Source organism: Eptatretus burgeri, chromosome 23, assembly GCF_056783735.1.
Source record: "Eptatretus burgeri isolate ZD-2024b chromosome 23, Ebu_testis_v1, whole genome shotgun sequence".
Lineage (NCBI taxonomy): Eukaryota > Metazoa > Chordata > Myxini > Myxiniformes > Myxinidae > Eptatretus > Eptatretus burgeri.
Genome location: NC_140983.1, coordinates 1,204,120 through 1,224,119, shown reverse-complemented (window position 1 = coordinate 1,224,119; position 20,000 = coordinate 1,204,120). Strand labels below are relative to the sequence as shown.

Here is a 20,000-nt window from a genome sequence, read left to right as displayed (position 1 = left end):
CCTCGACAGCCCGGCTTCTTCCCCGCCGAGCTGATGTGTGCAATTCACCTCGGTTTCGCATCGACAGCGCGGCTTCGTCCCGTCCGAGCCGATGTGTGTAATTCACCGAGGCTTCGCCTCGACAGCGTGAACTCCGTCCCCGGCAAAGCGGACGTGGTAGAAATCACCAAAACACTCGCTCGACAGCGTGACCCCTGACCCCGGCAGAGCGGACGTGGTAGAAATCACCAAAACACGCTCAAAATCGCGGCTTCGTCCCGGCCGAGCCGATGTGTGTAATTCACCGAGACTTCGCCTCGACAGCGCGACCTTTAAACCCGCCGAGCCGATGTGTGTAATTCACCGAGGCTTCGCATCGACAGCGCGGTTTCGTCCCGTCCGAGCCGATGTGTGTAATTCAACGAGGCTTCGCCTCGACAGCGCGACTGGATTCCCCTCGGAAAGGCCGCTTTTTGCACCCGAGGCTCGGCGCGCGTCCCCCACGAGGCCAGGACAGCCTGACACTCAGCGTTCAAAAGCGGTGCGGGAATGGCCGCAGAAGGAGAGGCGAAGGTGGTGGAGGGTTTATTGTGGCGGTGATGGCCATGGCGACGCTTGGAATGGCGGTGATGCAATGGTTGCGAGAGCGGGTTGTGAAGGTAAAGGCCGTGGCTGTTGGCGTTGTTGTGAAGCGGCGTTGCGGTTGGTGGTTGTTGTGTGATGGCGGTTGAGACGTGGTTGGTTCAAAATAAAGATAGAACAGAAAAACGGCTATCTTAAAGGGTCGCAGCCCGAATGAATGACATTTATTCCCTCTAAACAACGGGTTTGGGGCTAACCACACATGTACTTACAGAGATATCTCACCTACGGGACCTGAATGGTGGTTTGCGAATTTCCTCAACCACAACAGTATGTATGTGTGTATGTGTATGTATATGTGTGTATGTGTATGTATGTGTGTGTTTTTGTGTATGTGTTTATGTGTATGTATGTGTATGAATGTGCGTGTATGTGTGTGTTGCTATGCTACATGTGTACATGCATGTTGTGCACTGCCGATTGCCTCGGGGGAACCATTATTGCTTGATTAGTGGAGCACCCTCTGGGACACTTGTTGACGGACAGACGCACACACCACACACACGCACGTCGAGACCAAACTCCATTTATACATTCTCTACTGCACGGCCTGGTGGCCTGTAATTTTGGTGAGCATGGCTGTGAGGGAGGAGTTCTCTTACCTTGAGCTGCCTGTTTACCTCATTGTGTTCTCTTTGTGTTTCCCCGTCTCGTCCATTTGTTTCTCTTTTCCTTTCTGTCTTGTTTGTCCTGCGTTTTTGTTCGTGTTTTATCTTCCTGCTTTTCCCTAGCCTTCCTCCTGTCTGGGGGGGGCCTTGCCTACAAGGCAGGAAGGGACCTCCCTCCCCTTCCCCCCTTCATCCCGAGTGTTGGCCCCTTCTCCCTGGTATAACGAGTTGGCACCACAATTGTGTTCGATTTCAGTTTACGAAGGAAGGAGCCATTCCTGCCGGCGAGGCTTTTGGTCCGGAGGTTTTGTTGGGTGTGCTGCATTTTTTTCTGCCTGATCTCCCTCGCCCGAGGGTTTGACGTGTCATTACAGACAGGGTAGGGATCTGCCGAGTTCTGTCGCCAGTTGGCGACCACACAGTCTGCTGGGATTCTGGCAGACTGGGCGGTCGAGTTCTCTCTCAGAAACCCAGGAGAGAGTCTTGACCATCTGCCTGTATAACGAAAGCCAAAGTGACTATGATGTCCTGGTGTGGCTCATTCGGTATATCATATCCCATGGCCAATACGGCTTGTCCGGAACAGCTTCGGTATTTGGACTTGAACTCAGCAGTCCCAAGTCAAGCCGCGGACGAGGGAGGATGACACGGTCTCCCATATTCTGAACGGGATGATGGTTAGGATGGACCAGGGTCAAGTGTTTTATGCAGGACAGCTGAAAATTACATCTTGGCTACTTGGTTACCTGGTGTGGTGTGGATGTCTGCACTCAGTGTGGCGAGTTGGGACATTTAATAGAGCGTTGTGAAAACCATGTACGTTGTTGCATTCACTGTGGTGGAACGAGACACACTTACCGCTCCTGCCCGTGGAGCTATGCTTGCGGAATGCATGCCTCTGCGGGTGGAAGTAGGGGTGTTGCCCCTGGGGCAAGTGCGGGGCTGAGGGTTGTTGTGCCTGATGTGTCCTCTCCTCCCCCGCCCCCCCCCCGTCACCCAACCACAGTAAAGGAGGACGACGGAAGGATGGAGGAAAATGAGGAGAGAAAGGTAGAGGAGAATGAGGAGGAGGCCACAGTTCTCCCGCCTCCTGCAGTAGAGGAGATGGATGTGGTTACATCGTGTGCTAGGCCCACTGATGTGAGAGGGGAGGACTATATGGAAGAAGTGGATGATCTGGTGACGGGTTTGTTGGAAGAAACCTCTGTTCAAAGGACTCTTCATCTGGTTGCATGTGTATGTGTGTAGGTATGTACACACACATACACACACATCATAAAAAAATGCCGAGGTGCCTGAAACAGAGAGCAAATGTTCCTCCTCCGACTTTGATGATATTGGCACTTGGGATGAATGGACAGTGCGAAAGTTCAGGAGGGCCTGGATCAAAGGAAAGGCTCCCCTGGGCAAGGCCCCACAGGGAAAAACCTTCAAACGAACCAAGGAAAAGGTACCTGTGGGGCACAAAGCCGCCCGTGCATCAGGCGGCCCATCCAGGTCTGGGGTAACGCCGGGGTTGTCCACAGTCCAACACTGGGGGGGGGAGGGGTTCACCCAGTCAATCCCCCCCCATTGTTCGCCGTTCGTGCTCTCGCTTCTCCAGGAGACACTTCCCACCCCTCACTTTTGAAGCCCCTCGAGGTGTGGCAGAGTACATCGGCACAAGTCAAGAAGGACGATAATTTTTGCTGTTGATTTATTCTTCCTTGACTTCTTCCTGTATTTGTGGCCAAACTCTTGTTTTGATTCACTGTTTCTGTATGATTGATTTAGTTTCATGCATTCTGCCTCAGTTTCTTGATTCTTCGTTTCTGCTTTCTTTTCCCTGGTTCATTGACTTGTTTTGATTATTGTTTTGATTTCTGGCTCTTTGGTTTCTTGATTTTCTCCATGATTTTGATTTTTTTTAACCTTTTGTTAAATAAAAAAATGCCGAGGCCATACCCCCCCCCCCGATGCCGCCATCCACAAAGCACGTGTGTACTCCCCACGGTTTGATGAGCACGACACCGATGTTATCCATATGTTACGGCTTTCTCAGTCACCAGATCTGAACCCAATCGAACATTCATTGGATAATTCTGGAGCGAGGCCTGAGACAGCGTTTTTCACCTCCATCAAACGGGTGTGAGTTGATTGACTTCCTCGTGGAAGAATGGTGTCACATCCCTCCTGTAGAATTACAGACATCACTCTTGCTTACTTTGCGGTCTCACAACCCCAGGTTACCTATTTAGGGTTAAATTATCCTGTGCATTCACAAGCCCCAGATATCTCCTTCCCATCGCTGTTAACGAACACCCAGATCCGATCAGGTGTCTCCCTCAGGGTGGTCTACCCGGTCCATTTGGCTCCCATGTAAATAATTAATGGCACAAAGCTTTGTGTATTTTCACATCACGATGACGTCCTTTGTCGAACAGTTGATAGCCATTACTTTGTTGGCAATGAAGCACAGCATCGTCTTTCCAATAATTATGGATGTCCATTAAATAAATCACCCAAAACGACCGTGCTCGCACGAGGAACTTCCATGAGGTTCAAGTTCATTCTCTGCGAGTGATTCATCGGGGGTTTTGCAATAAGGTGGTGTAAAAGACGCCGATCAACGGCGGTAAACTTCTGGGATTTTTTTTTTCCTACAACCTGTAAAATCTTAATTTTATTTCCATTCAATCATGTGATTAAACACTGGAGAACACAAATCGCCTTGTTGGCACTTTCAAAACCCCTTCCATTGAGCAGGACTTGGATAAAATGTTCCTTCATTTTACGTCATCACAACCAATCAAATTTTCTGCTAGTAGACCACGCCCATGTCCTTGTTTCTGAAGACTGCGCAGGTAAGGTGTTCCATGAAGTCTCTAGTTTCACATCTGTGTTTGGTTGAAAGATTGCTTTTTCGTTTATATCCAGTGACTTCAGACACGAGGGATACAAAGTCGATGTTGGTGTCTGAGAAATGGTGGGGACCTTCTAAGTTGGTGTGTGTGTGTGTGTGTGTGTGTGTGTGTGTGTGTGTGTGTGTGTGTGTGTGTGTGTGTGTGTGTGTGTGTGTGTGTGTGTGTGTGTGTGTGTGTGTGTGGCCACATTAGCCACGCCGGCACCATGGCCACATTACAAATTCTTGCCCCAATCAGCAGAGGGCACTGCAACAGCGGCGCATCCACACTCTCAGCCAATGATGCTAACCTGCAGCCTTGAGCGCTTATTGGGAATTGGAATTCCACATCAGGTATTGTCATCGTTCACCTTCTGTCCATCCGTCTCCTTTCGACTCATCCGGCGAAACTGCTGGGCCGATCTGGCTGAAATTTGGCGGCAAGGTTCCGCTCCTGACTCGTAACGGGGATCGCAAAGCTCGTTCGCAAAGACCGGTCACGTGACTTTAATTAGGTTTAAGTTTAAACGGGATTTATATCAGTACCTGGATATATTGGAGAAAAAGGGTTTTGGAGATAGAGGCTTGTATCCATGGTAACGGAAGCTTGTACATGGATGGCTGACGACACTGGGGTTGGTGCAGTGCAGGCATGATGGGCCGAAAGGACTCCTCCTGTGCCAAAGACAAAAGAAGACAAGATGAGCTTGTGATGATACACTCACTGAATAGCTCGGAGGACCGTGTCCAGCTTCTCCCAGACACACGGGTTGTTCCACTATCCCTTTCCTGTTTATCACAAATTCCAGATTTACCGCACTCCTCAACTCCTTGTTTCCTCTTTTCTCCCGTTTGTGGAACTACCTTCCTGAGACCGTTCAATTCCTTCAGGGATTCAAGCAGGCAGTGCACCACCAACTCATGGTAACCCCCTCCCAATCCGCGATCTTTTCTCACCCCATTGTCACCTCTTTTACAGTTCGTTCATCCGTTGCTTTTGTATCAAATCTGTGACCCCATTGTCACTTTCCTGGTTTGATCTTGTGTTCACAAGTTAAATAAATAAATAAAAACCTTCAATGTAAATCATCGACCAAACCATCAAGTGGTTGTTTACCAGGATGACATCACGAGGTGAGCAGGCCCTTAAAGATCGTGAATGTCTTGTTCTCGTCCCGATAACAATCCTGTGGGGGGGGGGGGGATGAACGGACCGTCGGGATTGGCATTGCGCATAAACCGGAGCAAACGCTTCATTCAATTGGGAATGTCAGTTGTAACTGACAGTAATGGTGTGTCACACCTGGGCAGGTGCAGGTGTGTCAGTGCTGCAGGAATTGCAGGAATCCCTGTTTGGAGCTCCAGTGACCCAGGCTTCTTCTGGCCTGGCGTATCGGTGGGCGGTGGTCCTTCGTTGCAGGTGATGAATCCATCCGACCGTGGTGCACAGTCACGCAACACCTCGGGTGCACAACCTCAATCGTTGGTTTGGGGACGAAGAACTTGGTTCTCATTTCTATGGGGTTGTGCAGTCCCGGGAAGATCGCAGGTATTTGCGGTACACGGTAGCGCATAACATATTGTTGCGGGTCGCGCCCGCCGGCGTGCAAACGGCCACGTAACTCGAATCGCGGTATGTCGCCCACCGGACGGACAATTCTGTCGTGACCCTCTCGGAACAACGCCAGGCGCGAGTCACGGGTGGGGGTTTAACCTCACCACGATCGTGCCAATTGCCCACACATGCAGGATAGGGTTGCTTGCCAAATTCGATGTACCTAAGTACCTGCGCGAGTGGTCGACCGGGCGATCGTACCACGCCACAGGCCGACTCCAGACACGAACCGCTTAAGCGGTCCGTTCCGTGCTGCAGTGATAACCGAGCGGTGTTATCGTCGGCCTTGACGGTTCCGAGTACTTACGGGATGTTGCACCCACTCCGAACCCCTTACGTGAAGCAGGATGGAGAGTCAATGAAAAGGAAGGAGACGAAGCGAAACGGGCACAGTTCAACATGCTAGCATTTTATTCCACGGCACACGGAAAGCATGTATATACAGCCACAATAATCAAAATGCACATAGAAAGCAAAGGAAATACAACCGGCAAACGCATACACACGGCAACACTTAAAGAGTTCAACTTCACAGACGGTGCCAACACACATTCACACAAAAGCAAAAGAAAGAAGCCACCCTCACAGAGAAGGAGGCAGACAGGCCTGTAGGCCAGATGTGCGCGGGGCCTGGAGGAGCGGCCATGTCCGCGAGACCGGGGAGGTCTTACCCGCGTCCTCGTGACGCGTTGGCAGGCAAGCCGCAAGGTGTCCTCGCCGCTGTGCCCCGACTCCGGGCCCCTGGCGTGCTTGTTGGCACATTTGGGGTGGGGGAGGAACGGGGCCACATTTTGCACTATCTCAGCGCGGGGGAAGGGGAAAATTGTTGATGCCCTGGGGGCGGGGAGTGGCTGGCTGAATTGGGTCCCGCGACGAGACGAGCGATCCCCCACACCGCAGCCTCGTCACCGACTGCCGTCCTCCTGGCCTCGGACCCGAGCTCCCCTGCCCCGACCAGCCGCCCACAGCTCCACCGCACGCACTCGACTCAACTCCACCAACGCGACGCTCCTTGTCTCCAAAAGCAACTTCACTCGACCTGGTAATTCTCGTGCCTTTATAGCCGGCAGGAGGCGCCGATATGCAAATTCCCGGATCAGGATGCTATTGGAGGCGGGGCCACACCGCCCCCCCCTGTAAAATAATTTCTATAATCTGTTGTGGAAGTAAGGAAGCAACAAAAAAAAATCGATTGAATTATCAGTGCATCAACCTGACTCGCTGTCACTGTCCAGATAGTCAAGGATGTCCATCAAATGAAACACTAGTAATCCTCAAAACAACCCAGGTTACCACAAGTGAAGCCATCAAGGACTTCCAAACACAAACAGAATTGGACAGCCATTTCATTGTTGACACTCTCGTCTGAAACCATTCTGAAGCCAAACAATGAGATGATGTGATCTGGAAAAGCAAGTCAGAAAAGAAGAAGAAAAGATTCACATACTCACACTGATCAAACATACATAGTAGGGGTTCACATACTCACACTCATCAAACATACATAGTAGGGGTTCACATTCTCACACTCATCAAACATACATAGTGGGGGTTCACATACTCACTCATGAAACACACATTATCGGGGTTCACATACTCACACTCATCAAACACACATAGTAGGGGTTCACATACTCACACTCATCAAACATACATAGTAGGGGTTCACATTCTCACACTCATCAAACATACATAGTAGGGGTTCACATTCTCACACTCATCAAACATACATAGTAGGGGTTCACATACTCACACTCATCAAACATACATAGTAGGGGTTCACATACTCACACTCATCAAACATACATAGTAGGGGTTCACATACTCACACTCATCAAACAAACAAAGTGGGGGTTCACATACTCACACTAATCAAGCATACATAGTAGGGGTTCACATACTCACACTCATCAAACATACATAGTAGGGGTTCACATACTCACACTCATCAAACATACATAGTAGGGGTTTACATACTAACACTCGTCAAACATACATAGTAGGGGTTCACATACTCACACTTGTCAAACATACATAGAAGGGGTTCACATACTCACACTCATCAAACATATATAGTAGGGGTTCACATACTCACACTCATCAAACATACATAGTAGGGGTTCACATACTCACCTCAAAAGGTAAAATGTCAAAATATCCATTTTTATTGAAGGGGGAAAGCTTCCCTTCCTCTTTGTTTGCCCTCCTTTCTTCCTCCATCTGTTTGACCAGATCTCGTCTCCTCTTTCTTTCCATCCTGTTTTGTTTCTGCCGAAGTCTGTCTGACTCAGCAACATCTTCATTCTTGCTCTTCTTCGGTTGCATAATGTCCACCGGGACACCGTACAGAACAACAGCGGCCAGTTCCATGGGGTAAGCGCTCAGGGAGCAATTGAACTCCAGACGGAGGATGTTCGTCGCAAAACCCGGTGGTTGTATCGTTGGGGAAAACGTGAAAGGGTCGTTCAGTGGAAGATTGGTGTCCACAGAGCCGGACCACAGCGTCCGCCACCTGCATCGTTCATCACCAAAGGAAACATTTTGAGGAGCATCCTTTTGATTTTACCATGAAGAAGACATTGTGTATTAGGGTGTGGCTCATGTCATACAATACGAGGTAACTAACCTGGTGAAAAAAACATGGCTACAAAAAGGTAACTAATCCATTTAGATAATGAAGATGTTTTTGAAATCCCATTGTCATCATGTAAAACCAGTCAGAGGCTCAACATACTCACAAAACAAACGATAATTTGTCATTTCGTCCCTTTTGGACTCATGAGCATAAAGACTTTAAAACTCGTTGGAGATTTAAACCAAAAGGGTCATTGGTACCTGTACACATCAGACTCTTCACCTTCATCCCAGGACCTGGCCAGAATCCGAACCACATATCCAGGGGGAACGACACCAAGATCGATCGGTCTGGTCGGGAAGACTGGCTCATCGAAAAGTAACTCGATGAAATCCTGGCTTTTAAACCACTCGGGATTCTTGGGACAACGTCGGGGTGTACATCGGGACAAGTGGTCACACCATGCCCCGTATGTTCTCGGCACGGTCACGTGCATGAAGGACCCGGGAAGGGAAAATATGAGAGGTGGACCCACCAGGTTGCTGATGGAATTGTATCCTTCATACCGGGAGCTCAGGTGCAGAATGTGGCTCACGTGTTGAGACATCTTGGGAAAAGACGGCTGTGTGAAGAAACCTTTTTCCTGCAGTCCTGGTGCATCTCCACGCCGTTGGTTTCTCCTGGTCCTGTTGAACAAGAAGTGCAGAGCAGGATCAACATGCAAGTGTATTATGCGCAGTCATTGGAATAAAATCCACAATCGTAATCCAGATTTTCAGACACCTAAAATGGACACATTTTCCATGATATCTCCAAAAGTATAAATGCAACAATAATGACTGAACACTTCCTCAGCTCGAAATGAGGAAATCTTTCATGTGATAAAATTTAGGAGAGGTTACACTTTGAATAAAAAAATTAATTAAAAAACCATGCATTATGAGCGCCCTGTCATACGAGTGATTTTGACCACTTTCAGGAGGCTGTTAAATCGTGTTAGAAATGGGAGGAAGCTGAAACTATGCAGGCCAACTCGACTACTCGTGTAGTGTATTGTGTAAAAAGATCACGACTGTAAGTATTTTAATTTCAAAATGGCCTCTGAGCATGGACGTGCAAAAAACATGATTTTCAGACACCTAAAATGGACACATTTTCCATGATATCTCCAAAAGTATAAATGCTACAATAATGACTGAACACTTCCTCAGCTCGAAATGAGGAGATCTTTCATGTGTTAAAATTTAAGAGAGGTTGGATTTTAAATAAAAAAATAAATTCAAAAAAACCATACATTTCAGGCGACCTGTCATATGAGTGATTTTGACCACTTTCAGGAGGCTGTTAAATAATGTGAGATATGGTGGAGGAAGGAGAAAGTATGCAGGCCAACTCGACTACTCGTGTAGTGTATTGTGTACAAAGCTCAAGACTGTAAGTATTGTAATTTCAAAATGGCCTCTGAGCATGGACGTGCAAAAAACATGATTTTCAGACACCTAAAATGGACACATTTTCCATGATATCTCCAAAAGTATAAATGCTACAATAATGACTGAACACTTCCTCAGCTCGAAATGAGGAGATCTTTCATGTGTTAAAATTTAAGAGAGGTTGGATTTTAAATAAAAAAATAAATTCAAAAACCATACATTTCAGGCGACACGTCATATGAGTGATTTTGACCACTTTCAGGAGGCTGTTAAATGTGAGATATGGTGGAGGAAGGAGAAACTATGCAGGCCAACTCGACTACTCGTGTAGTGTATTGTGTACAAAGCTCAAGACTGTAAGTATTGTAATTTCAAAATGGCCTCTGTGCATGGACGTGCAAAAAACATGATTTTCAGACACCTAAAATGGACACATTTTCCATGATATCTCCAAAAGTATAAATGCTACAATAATGAGTGAACACTTCCTCAGCTCGAAATGAGGAGATCTTTCATGTGTTAAAATTTAAGAGAGGTTGGATTTTAAATAAAAAAATAAATTCAAAAAAACCATACATTTCAGGTGACCTGTCATATGAGTGATTTTGACCACTTTCAGGAGGCTGTTAAATAATGTGAGATATGGTGGAGGAAGGAGAAAGTATGCAGGCCAACTCGACTACTTGTGTAGTGTATTGTGTACAAAGCTCAAGACTGTAAGTATTGTAATTTCAAGATGGCCTCTGAGCATGGACGTGCAAAAAACATGACATTCCAGACACTTAAAATGGACACATTTTGCATGATATCTCCAAAAGTATAAATGCTACAATAACGACTGAACACTTTCTCAGCTCGAAATGAGGAGCTCTTTCATGTGTTAAAATTTAAAAGAGGTTGGATTTTAAATAAAAAAATTAATTCAAAAAAACCATACATTTCAGGCGACCTGTCATATGAGTAATTTTGACCACTTTCAGGAGGCTATTAAATAATGTGAGATATGGTGGAGGAAGGAGAAACTATGCAGGCCAACTCGACTACTCGTGTAGTGTATTGTGTACAAAGCTCAAGACTGTAAGTATTTTAATTTTAAAATGGCCTCTGAGCATGGACGTGCAAAAAACATGATATTCAGACACCTAAAATGGACACATTTTCCATGATATCTCCAAAAGTATAAATGCTACAATAATGACTGAACACTTCCTCAGCTCGAAATGAGGAGGTCTTTCATGTGTTAAAATTTAAGAGGTTGGATTTTAAATAAATAAATAAATAAATAAAAAACCATACATTTCAGGCGACCTGTCATATGAGTGATTTTGACCACTTTCAGGAGGCTGTTAAATAATGTGAGATATGGTGGAGGAAGGAGAAACTATGCAGGCCAACTCGACTACTCGTGTAGTGTATTGTGTACAAAGCTCAAGACTGTAAGTATTATAATTTTAAAATGGCCTCTGAGCATGGATGTGCAAAAAACATTATTTTTCAGATGCCTAAAATGGACACATTTTCCATGATATCTCCAAAAATATAAATGCTACAATAACGAGTGAACACCTAATAAGCTCGAAATGATAAGGTCTTTCATGTGTTAAAATTTGAGAAAGCTGGTGTTTTAAATAACATAATCAAATTTTTTTAAACCATACATTTCAAGCGACCTGTCATTTGAGTGATTTTGACCACTTTGGAGGCAAAAGTGTCCTCACAACCAAACTCGAAAATCTAGAAAGGCACAGATCTACCCTGGCACTTCAACACAGATGGACCGAAATGCATGATCTTAAAAAAACACGACCAAATAGTGTTTGAAGTTTAGAATTCTTCATGGGAAACCTCGAGTAACGTGAAGAGATAGGAATATGGCATTCTGCCCATCTTCGGATCGACTTACCTGTGCGAGCAAGTGATCTCAACGATGGATTTCATAAAAAGCACACTGAGAAACCAATTGAATGAGGAGAGTTTAAAATCCTGCTTGAAATTGAAAACGACAGCACACTGTCCAAACATCGAACGACTCTCCATGGAAACTCCACACGAAACTAGCATGACACTCGGTAGCGCGTGTACATCCGCCACGCAATGCCTGATCCAGTGGAACAGATCGGGTCCAAAATTTTTTCGACATATCATATATATATTTTTTTATATATATATTTTTCAATATATAAATATATATATATATATATATATCGTTTTTGTCCCCCTCTCAATGGTGAAGAATCACTTTAAAAATTGAAAAATTCTGTTATCTGGATCCAGATCCGGATCCGTATCTTCACCAAAATCTAATCAGTTCATCATTGTCGCATACCCAGTGTCCACCAAGTTTCGTCCGAATTCCTTTTTGAGGAATTTGTCCACAACTTTTTGAGATATCCTGCACACAGACAGAGAGACACACACAGGTGTGAAAACAACGTCCTTCCGCCTTCGGTGATGGAGGTAAAATGGGAAAGCTGAATCGATGTGATGAAGAAAATTTCATGGCCCCTCTCATTGATACCAACTCGATAACCATGTATTGCATTAAAAAATCAATGTTTGTGTCTTTGTCCTGTTATTCAATTCTTGAAAGAACCGACCATCACCTCAGACCTTCACCGTACTCGAACCACAATGCGACAACATTCCCATAAAAATCACAATGTCCATATAAAAATCCCTGCATCAATTCAAACTCGCTGACCTCACCGTAACCACTACAACGCTTCAACCATCTCATCATAACCGCAACAACACTTCAAACACCTCACACAACTGCGACGAATGCTACAAGCAGAGTCACCATCAAGGATGTCCACCACCGTCGTTTGAAGGGGAACAATATCGGGATATCGGGGAACTTTGAAGGTCTCGGAGAAATCAGGAAACATCACCGCCCTGTATAAAAAAGGTGTAAAAACAGATCCCTGTAACTACAGAACAATCAGCCTTCTCCCAATCATCAACAAGGTTATGGAATCCATCATCGCTTCAGATATTAAATCCTTCCTCTTCTCCATTGGCTTGATTTACAATCATCAATTTGAATTCAGACCAGGTCACTCTACCCTGGTGTGAATCACAGTCACAGTCACAGTCGCCCATCTTTGATCGGATTGAAAAATAAAATGAGTTACACGTGTTTGCCGTCATGTGATGTACTTTTGCCAAGTTTGAATAGAATCAGAGCGAGCAAGTCTGAGAAATGGTTGGGGACATATTTCAGTGACACAATGGCTGTCAGTCGGCCATTTTGGATCTGATCTCGAAATAAAATGACGTTCACATGTAATCCATGACTTATTATCCATGTACCAAGAGTGAAAAACATCGGTGAATGTGTGTCCGAGAAATATTTGAGGACGTGTTCGACATTGGGGTTTGATGCAATGAAAAAGGCTGCCTCCCATCCCTCCCCCCTCCTCTCTCACCACCCTACCCTTCTTCTTCTCCTCCCCTCTCCCTCCGCTCTCTACCCTCGCCCTCCCCTCGTCCCCTCTTCCTCCTCCATCAACCTTCCCCCTCCCCTCCTCCATGCCTCACCTCTCTCTACCCGCTCCCTCCTCTTCTCACACTTCACGCTCCCTCCTCTACCCTCCCCACCCCCATTTCTCCCCCACTTAATGTTTTTCTCAGCAAACAACGGGTTGTGTTTTCTCGAACATAAATATCATGAGTAATGACGGATGAAGAACATGATGTGATCTGATTTACGAGCACACGGAAGATAACCTCGGGTTAACGATGGGGTGAATGGAACAGAATGTTTATGTGTGTGTGTGTGTGTGTGTATGTGTGAGGTTATGTGTGTATGTATGTGTGAGGTTATGTGTGTGTGTGTGTGTGTGTGTGTGTGTGTGTGTGTGAGGTTATGTGTGTGTATGTATGTGTGAGGTTATGTGTGTGTATGTGTGAGGTTATGTGTGTGTGTGTGTGTGTGTGTGTGTGAATGTGTGCATGTGTGTGTATGTATGTGTGTGTGTATGTATGTGTGTGTGTGTATGTGTGTGTATGTGTCTGTGTATGTGTGAGGTTATGTGTGTGTGTGTGTGTGTGTGTGTGTATGTATGTGTGTGTATGTGTGTGTATGTGTGTGTGTGTGTGTATGTGTCTGTGTATGTGAGGTTATGTGTGTGTATATGTGTGTGTATGTGTGTGTGTGTGTCTCACCTGAGGGCCCTTTATGGTGTAATGCAAATTTCCACAACCGTTACAGTATGTACAGTGAAAGCAAGCAGATAAAAGAATTACCACCGAATAAAGTGTTTTATTCGCACACTCAGTCACTTAAACAAGTCTACTTACGAGACGGCGCCACATGTATTTATACAAAAAGCAAAGAAAAGCCACCCCCAAAAACAAGGGTGGCAGACAGGTCCGTGGACCGAATGTGACGTGGAGCCTGGATGAACGGTCAGGCCCACGACACCGAAGGGTCTTACCCGCACCCTCGTGGCACGACGGTGGGCAGGTCGCGACGTCTACTCCCCTCACGGCCTGGCGTGGCAGCGCCTGTCCTCGGGCAACCGGCTTGGTCGGTGAGCTCTCTCTGGCATCCTCCTCCAAACAACGTTTGGACATGCACCCACCCCACTCCAAACCCCAACCCCCATGCGTTGGGCACGTGAGAGACATCGTGAGAGTGTGAGATTTGTCTGGATTGAAAGACATGTTTCATGTGTTGGACAAGTTTGTGATTTTACCCAGATCTGCAGAGAGTGAAGAAGCTGCTGCTTTCTGGTCTGAGAGATGACAGATGGTACAGCAGAGGGTGGAGTCATCAGCACAGAGATAAAGAGAATTTTCCATTGAGTCGGAGAGATCATTGATGAAAACCAGAAAAGAACAGGGCCCAGAACGCTGCCTTGAGGAACTCCAGCCTGGACAGGAAGAGGGGATGAAAGAACTCCATTGAGAGCCACACGTTGACTGCGACAGGAGAGGAAGTCTGCGAGCCATGAGTGGAGAGTTTGGTGAGCAGGGCAGGGTGCCAGACCGTGTCAAAAGCACGAGATATGTCGAGGGACATGGGTTTGATTTCATGTCCGGCATAGAGGACCTGCCTCCATTGTTGGGAGAGAAGAAGCAGCACACAAAGGGAAGTGACCTGGTCTGAAACCAAATTGATGATTTGAAATCAAGCCATTGGAGAAGAGGAAGGATTTAATGTCTGAAGCGACAATGGATTCCATAACGTTGCTGATGATTGGGAGAAGGCTGATTGGTCTGCAGTTGCAGGAATCTATTTCAGCACATTTTTTTATGCAGGGCAGTGATGTTTGCTGATTTCCAAGCAGATGGCAGATGACCTTGAGCAAATGAGAGGGTGAATAGAACAGAGAGAGGATGAGCAAGAGCAGAGGAGGAGGTTTTTACGACACGTGGGCTGATGCCGTCTGGACCGGTTGCAGAATCTGAGTCAAGGTTTGACAGCAAGCTATCCACCTTGTCAGAAGAAGACACAGAGTCCAGGGTCAGTTGGGTGCGACTGGGTAAGGTGGGCACAGAATGCGATGGGTTTCGGACACAGGATTTCGATGAAACACCGAGTTTAAGCATTCCGCCTTTTCACGTGCGGTATCAGCAGTGCGGCCATTTGAGGTGAGGGAGGGGATAGAGGGGGAACATACACCAGAAGCAGATGTGATGAGACGCCACCAGGATTTGGAGAAGGGAGAGAGGTTTGAGAGTTCAGATGAGCTTAGAAAGATGTTGTTTTCTGGCTCTCCTGAGGGTAGATACACTTATTCCGACCTTTATGGAAGGAACTGAGATTACCCTGAGGTGGGTTTGCTTTCCATGAGGCAAAGGCAAGTTGTTTCAGGACAACTGCCTCGCCACAAGCTTCAATGAACCATTGAAGGGTTGGACAACTGAAGACGAGAGGGGATAAATCCGTGCATGAGAGAGAGCAAGTTTCTTTAAAAGAATTCCCAGGACGAGTTGATGTTGGAGAAAATAGCGGTAGGAGACCAGTCTAGAAGTTTGATGGCTGCTTGAAGATCCTGCCAGTCGGCCTGAGTGAAATGCCAGACTCGACTGCGGTGAGCTGGTTCTCTAATAACAGCCAGAGAGATGTCTACTTTGACAAGCACGTGGTCAGAAGAACCGATAGGAGCGGAGGAAGAACAGCAGATATTTTCAGGGAACTCTCACCAGAAAACCTCGTGGGAGAGACGGTTTTGTCGCCGACAACCCGACCGTGAAACAGGCTATTACACACCGTCGTTATTACGCACTTCCGGTTTCCTCAAACGGTGTTTTGGAATGCGCCGAGTCTGCATCTCATATTTATTATAATTCTCTCCTCACTCTCCGTAACCGCACCGGTCGATAAAGAGATAAACAATGTACCACACGTTAAACATTTTCAAGATAGAAATCAAACCCAACCGTGTTTATACACCGCCCAGTGTTTTACATTCACGTATCCTGGAATGTTCCAAGATTGACGTCACCAGGGGGGGGGGGGCGGAGCGTGCGCAATGAAACCCTTTGGTTGTGGCTTCCCTCAGGGTGAATCATGTGCATGTTTCCTCAGTGTGGAAGACTGAAATGGTCAGCACGTTTGTTTGTCCAGGAAACAACAGATTGGTGAAGGAGGTTGTTGATTGTTCAGGAACCCGTAACAATGGCTGTGTTTGGAAACATTGTCGCCTTCGAGGAGATAGATTCCTCCATCCATTGGGACCGAACGTGTCACCGTCATCGGTCCAAAAACGAAGTCTGACGTCAGCTTAAAGGGGCTGGAAGCAGAAAATGACGGGGTCAGCCGGTTCATGGAGAGACTTGGGTAGAAAGGTGGAGGTAATTTGATTAATTGTTTTCAACCAAAGGAAATGCAAACTTGGTTCGAGTGAAACTTCCCTTTGAATGGATTCCCCAAAACAAAGTGAGGGTGAAACAACTTGGATAGATAGACATAGATATCATCACCGATGACCCACACATTAAAAAACAGCTCCTGTGATTGGGTCAGTGAGTGTACAAGAACCATGACACACCAATGTGACAATGTTAATGACACTGAACATGTTGGTGTGCAATCTGATTAAATCTACCTCGAATTGGTTTACTGAGTCTTCCTCTGTGACGGAGCTGTCAGTGGAAAAGACTGTCCAGAGAGAGTTTGAATCTTGACTCGGCGATAAACTGCCATCCTGGTGTTTCGCAGGCAAGGCGTACATGTCGATGTTTGTGCACCAACCCTTGGACGATCTCACAGTGCCTTTCCCAAGGAGGTGGTGAGTTGTTGCCCGTACACTCAAATTCTTCCTCCAATCCACAGGGGGTAGTGCATCAGCTGCACCCCCCCCACCCCCAGCAAACCCATATTTGTTTACCTGTACAGCATGGCTCACAGGTATACACACTCACCTCTAAGCCGTCTCACCTGAGCTTGAATCCCAACCCAGCCATAAACTGTCATTCCGGTGTTTCGCATGCAGGGTGATTCGTCAATGTGTGTACGATCCCTCGGATAGACGTTAAACGGATGTCTCGACTGGCATCATTCCTTGGTGGTCGTTAAAGATCTCACGGTGTCCTTTGTGAAGAGTCTGAAAGCTGTCACCAGCACCATGGACAAATTCCAGATTCATACCCAAGCCAGCAAAGGGTACATCAGTCCATCCGAGCGAACGGAGTTTACCTGAACCGTGAGAAGTTGGATTTTTGTCCATCTTGGATATTGAATATCATCTTGTTTCGGAAACTAATTGCTTTAAAATGTTACAAGTTTATCTGAGCATTTCAGGATCTCCAAGTGTTGGGGTCTCGCAGCTCAGAGACCCGACTCCTTTGCCTGGTTCGGGTTTGGATCGAATGTGGCAGCCGCGATCCTTGGCCATATCCGACGTGCTTGCTTTGCGAAAACAAAGCTGTACTTCAAGGCAGGTGTGTCCGAAATGTTCTTGGCCAAGTATGCTTCAAGTCCGTTATGAGGCCGTGACAAAAAATTTCAAATTAACAAAGATCCCCCATTCCCTTGGTCACGTGGTATTCATTTCACCTACAGGTATGTAATGCACAATATTTTTTGCGCTCATTTTAGTGAAAAAAGGAGAGTTAACATCAAGGGCAGGAGATATGGGAGAGCAGCACTGAAGAGAGATTCTGCTCGAGTGAACTGCCAGACTCGACGGCGTTGAGGCTGGTCTCTGAGAATAGCCAGAGAGATGTTCACTTTCCTTATCTTTCCCTTAATTGTTTATCATGTGTTTGCCGCACTGTCTTAATTGCATTCTTGATTCTTTCTCTTCTGTGGGCTGACATGATGGCCTAGAGGGTACGCACACTTGCTTCAAAGTCGTCTAGCCTGGGTTTAATTCCTGACCCAGCTATAAACTATCAGCCTGGTGTTTCACAGGCAGTGTTGCTCATCAATGTGTGTACTGTTCTTCAGATGGATGTAAGGTGGACATTATTCTGGAACATATATTTGTAATAAAACACTTCAAATGCATGGTAAAAAAACCGTGCCTTTTCAGATACGTTCACACGTCCCGCCAGACCAGGGAAGAGTCGTTCTCGCCTGCTGCAGTGGAGATGACGCAGGGTGCTGGACTTGTCCACTTGCCTGCCATGAGTGAGGTTGTGAATTACCAATGCATCGGACTCAAGATGAACGTTGCCAATGATGATTGTTGTCGCCTCTTCCATAAGATGAACTGGAAGATGTCGGTGATCATGTTGATCATGTTGATTGGCTGCCTCTTTGACTTGAACAAACGTAAGAAGTGGACCAACAAAGCAACACCTTTGATCGCAGAGTTCCACTTCGAGAAACGTATTGTGACGTCCACGGGACTTGAATAGTCCTGCCAACGTCGAATCAGCCGAAACGATGAAGGCGGTTTATTTTTATAACCCAAAGATGGCGGTTTTAATCGCTCTACAGCAAACGGGACGAGGAAGGTGGCACGAGTAGCTTTTCACTGAGTTAATAGTGTTTATTTCTCTAACCAGAAATAATAATAAGACTCGGCAAGAGGAGGGATGCGGGGCGATTCGACGGGATGGTGGTGTGGGTTCGGGCGTGGGGAAAACACAAACAATTCCAATGGCGAAACAAATCTCAAACCCTCTAAGGCGCCAGGTACACACAAACACACACACACAAAACGTAGCTCGTCCTGGTGGTCAGGCTGGCCCGTGGTGTAGACGCAACAGTCCCTGGATTGGCACCGGACGAGCTGGCGTTGCGCTCGTCAGGGGCAGGAGGCACCGTGGTGATGTCGACCTCCTGGTGTCGGCCCGAGTCCGCTCACAGCCGCCAGGGAGCCAGTTCTGGCGCCAAGATGCGAGCAGGAGAGGGAGGCAGGTCCGTCCGCCGTTCGACCCCGTACTCCGAGCCAGCAGAACCCCAGAGCCAACCGAGGTGAGGCACGAGGCACAGCAAGGCCACGAGACACGACGAATCCAGGAACGAACCAGCGCAACAATCGAGCACGCTCCGACCCAACAGCCTCCACCAAAACGCTTTTTCTTTATCGATCTTCTTCTTCCACCCCTTTTCCCCGAACATAACCTTTTATCCTCGAGTCCTCGTCACTTCCAATCGAGCCCTTTTATTGGCTCTCTGCCGTCGCCTTCCGCCAATCGTGATCACGGGGCGGAGCCATCCGCAGCACTGTCCTGTTACGTCACGGCAAGCCTCCAGGGAATACTAAAAGGGTTCACGCAGACACACTTACCCTAACCCGTCTCCCTATCTAATTACGTGACAATTATCATTTCCCCCTTGAAGAAATGGACATTTACTAGACAACTTATCATCACTGAATTGCTACTTATTACATCGAGATCCTGGTACACTCGAACAGCATGGCATACCTAATTAAACATCCTAATTACCCTTTGAATGCATACCCACGATCAGATGTAACAGTATTTAAAAAGAACGTTCATGCTTGGAAGTTAATACGGTTATGGAACGAAACTCCGGATCGTTAACCAACTCCACGGCAGACAAAGTGGGGTTAATGGGTCGTTCGGAATCCCGGAGAAATCGCAGAAATTCTCGGTGATCCTCACGCACAAACAAACAATGGGATGTTTGCTCTACGTCGGCCATGATGGCGATGTGTTCCTGTCTGGAGCATACTGATACCTCGAGAAGACTATTGATGAGGTCTGGACCAGGAAATAGTACCTTATTTAACGGGATATCATGATAGGTAGAGTTGTACGATAACAGTATTCTTGTGTATTGGTGCAGGGTGATAAGGTAGATCGCTCAGAGCAGGGTCACCATTCCAATTCCGAGTTC

The 20,000-nt window shown here is 46.8% G+C and overlaps 1 long non-coding RNA gene across 9 annotated transcripts in view; it reads right to left on the bottom strand.

Annotated features, from left to right (window-relative positions):
- Positions 1–6,113: 6,113 nt before the first annotated feature.
- Positions 6,114–20,000, bottom strand: part of LOC147007936 (uncharacterized) — a 17,545-nt gene continuing 3,658 nt past the window's right edge. The window contains exons 1-5 of one of the 9 annotated variants that reach the window (XR_015053811.1): positions 14,173–20,000; positions 12,534–12,628; positions 12,060–12,125; positions 7,859–8,986; positions 6,114–7,129 (exon numbers count right to left, since the gene is read on the bottom strand). The exon at positions 14,173–20,000 is cut by the window's right edge and continues 896 nt beyond it. This is a non-coding gene — a long non-coding RNA (uncharacterized LOC147007936). Of the gene's footprint in view, positions 7,130–7,858; positions 8,987–12,059; positions 13,140–14,172 lie in introns of those variants that run through there. The other 8 variants (XR_015053812.1, XR_015053808.1, XR_015053806.1 and 5 more) reach the window with 8 other exon arrangements.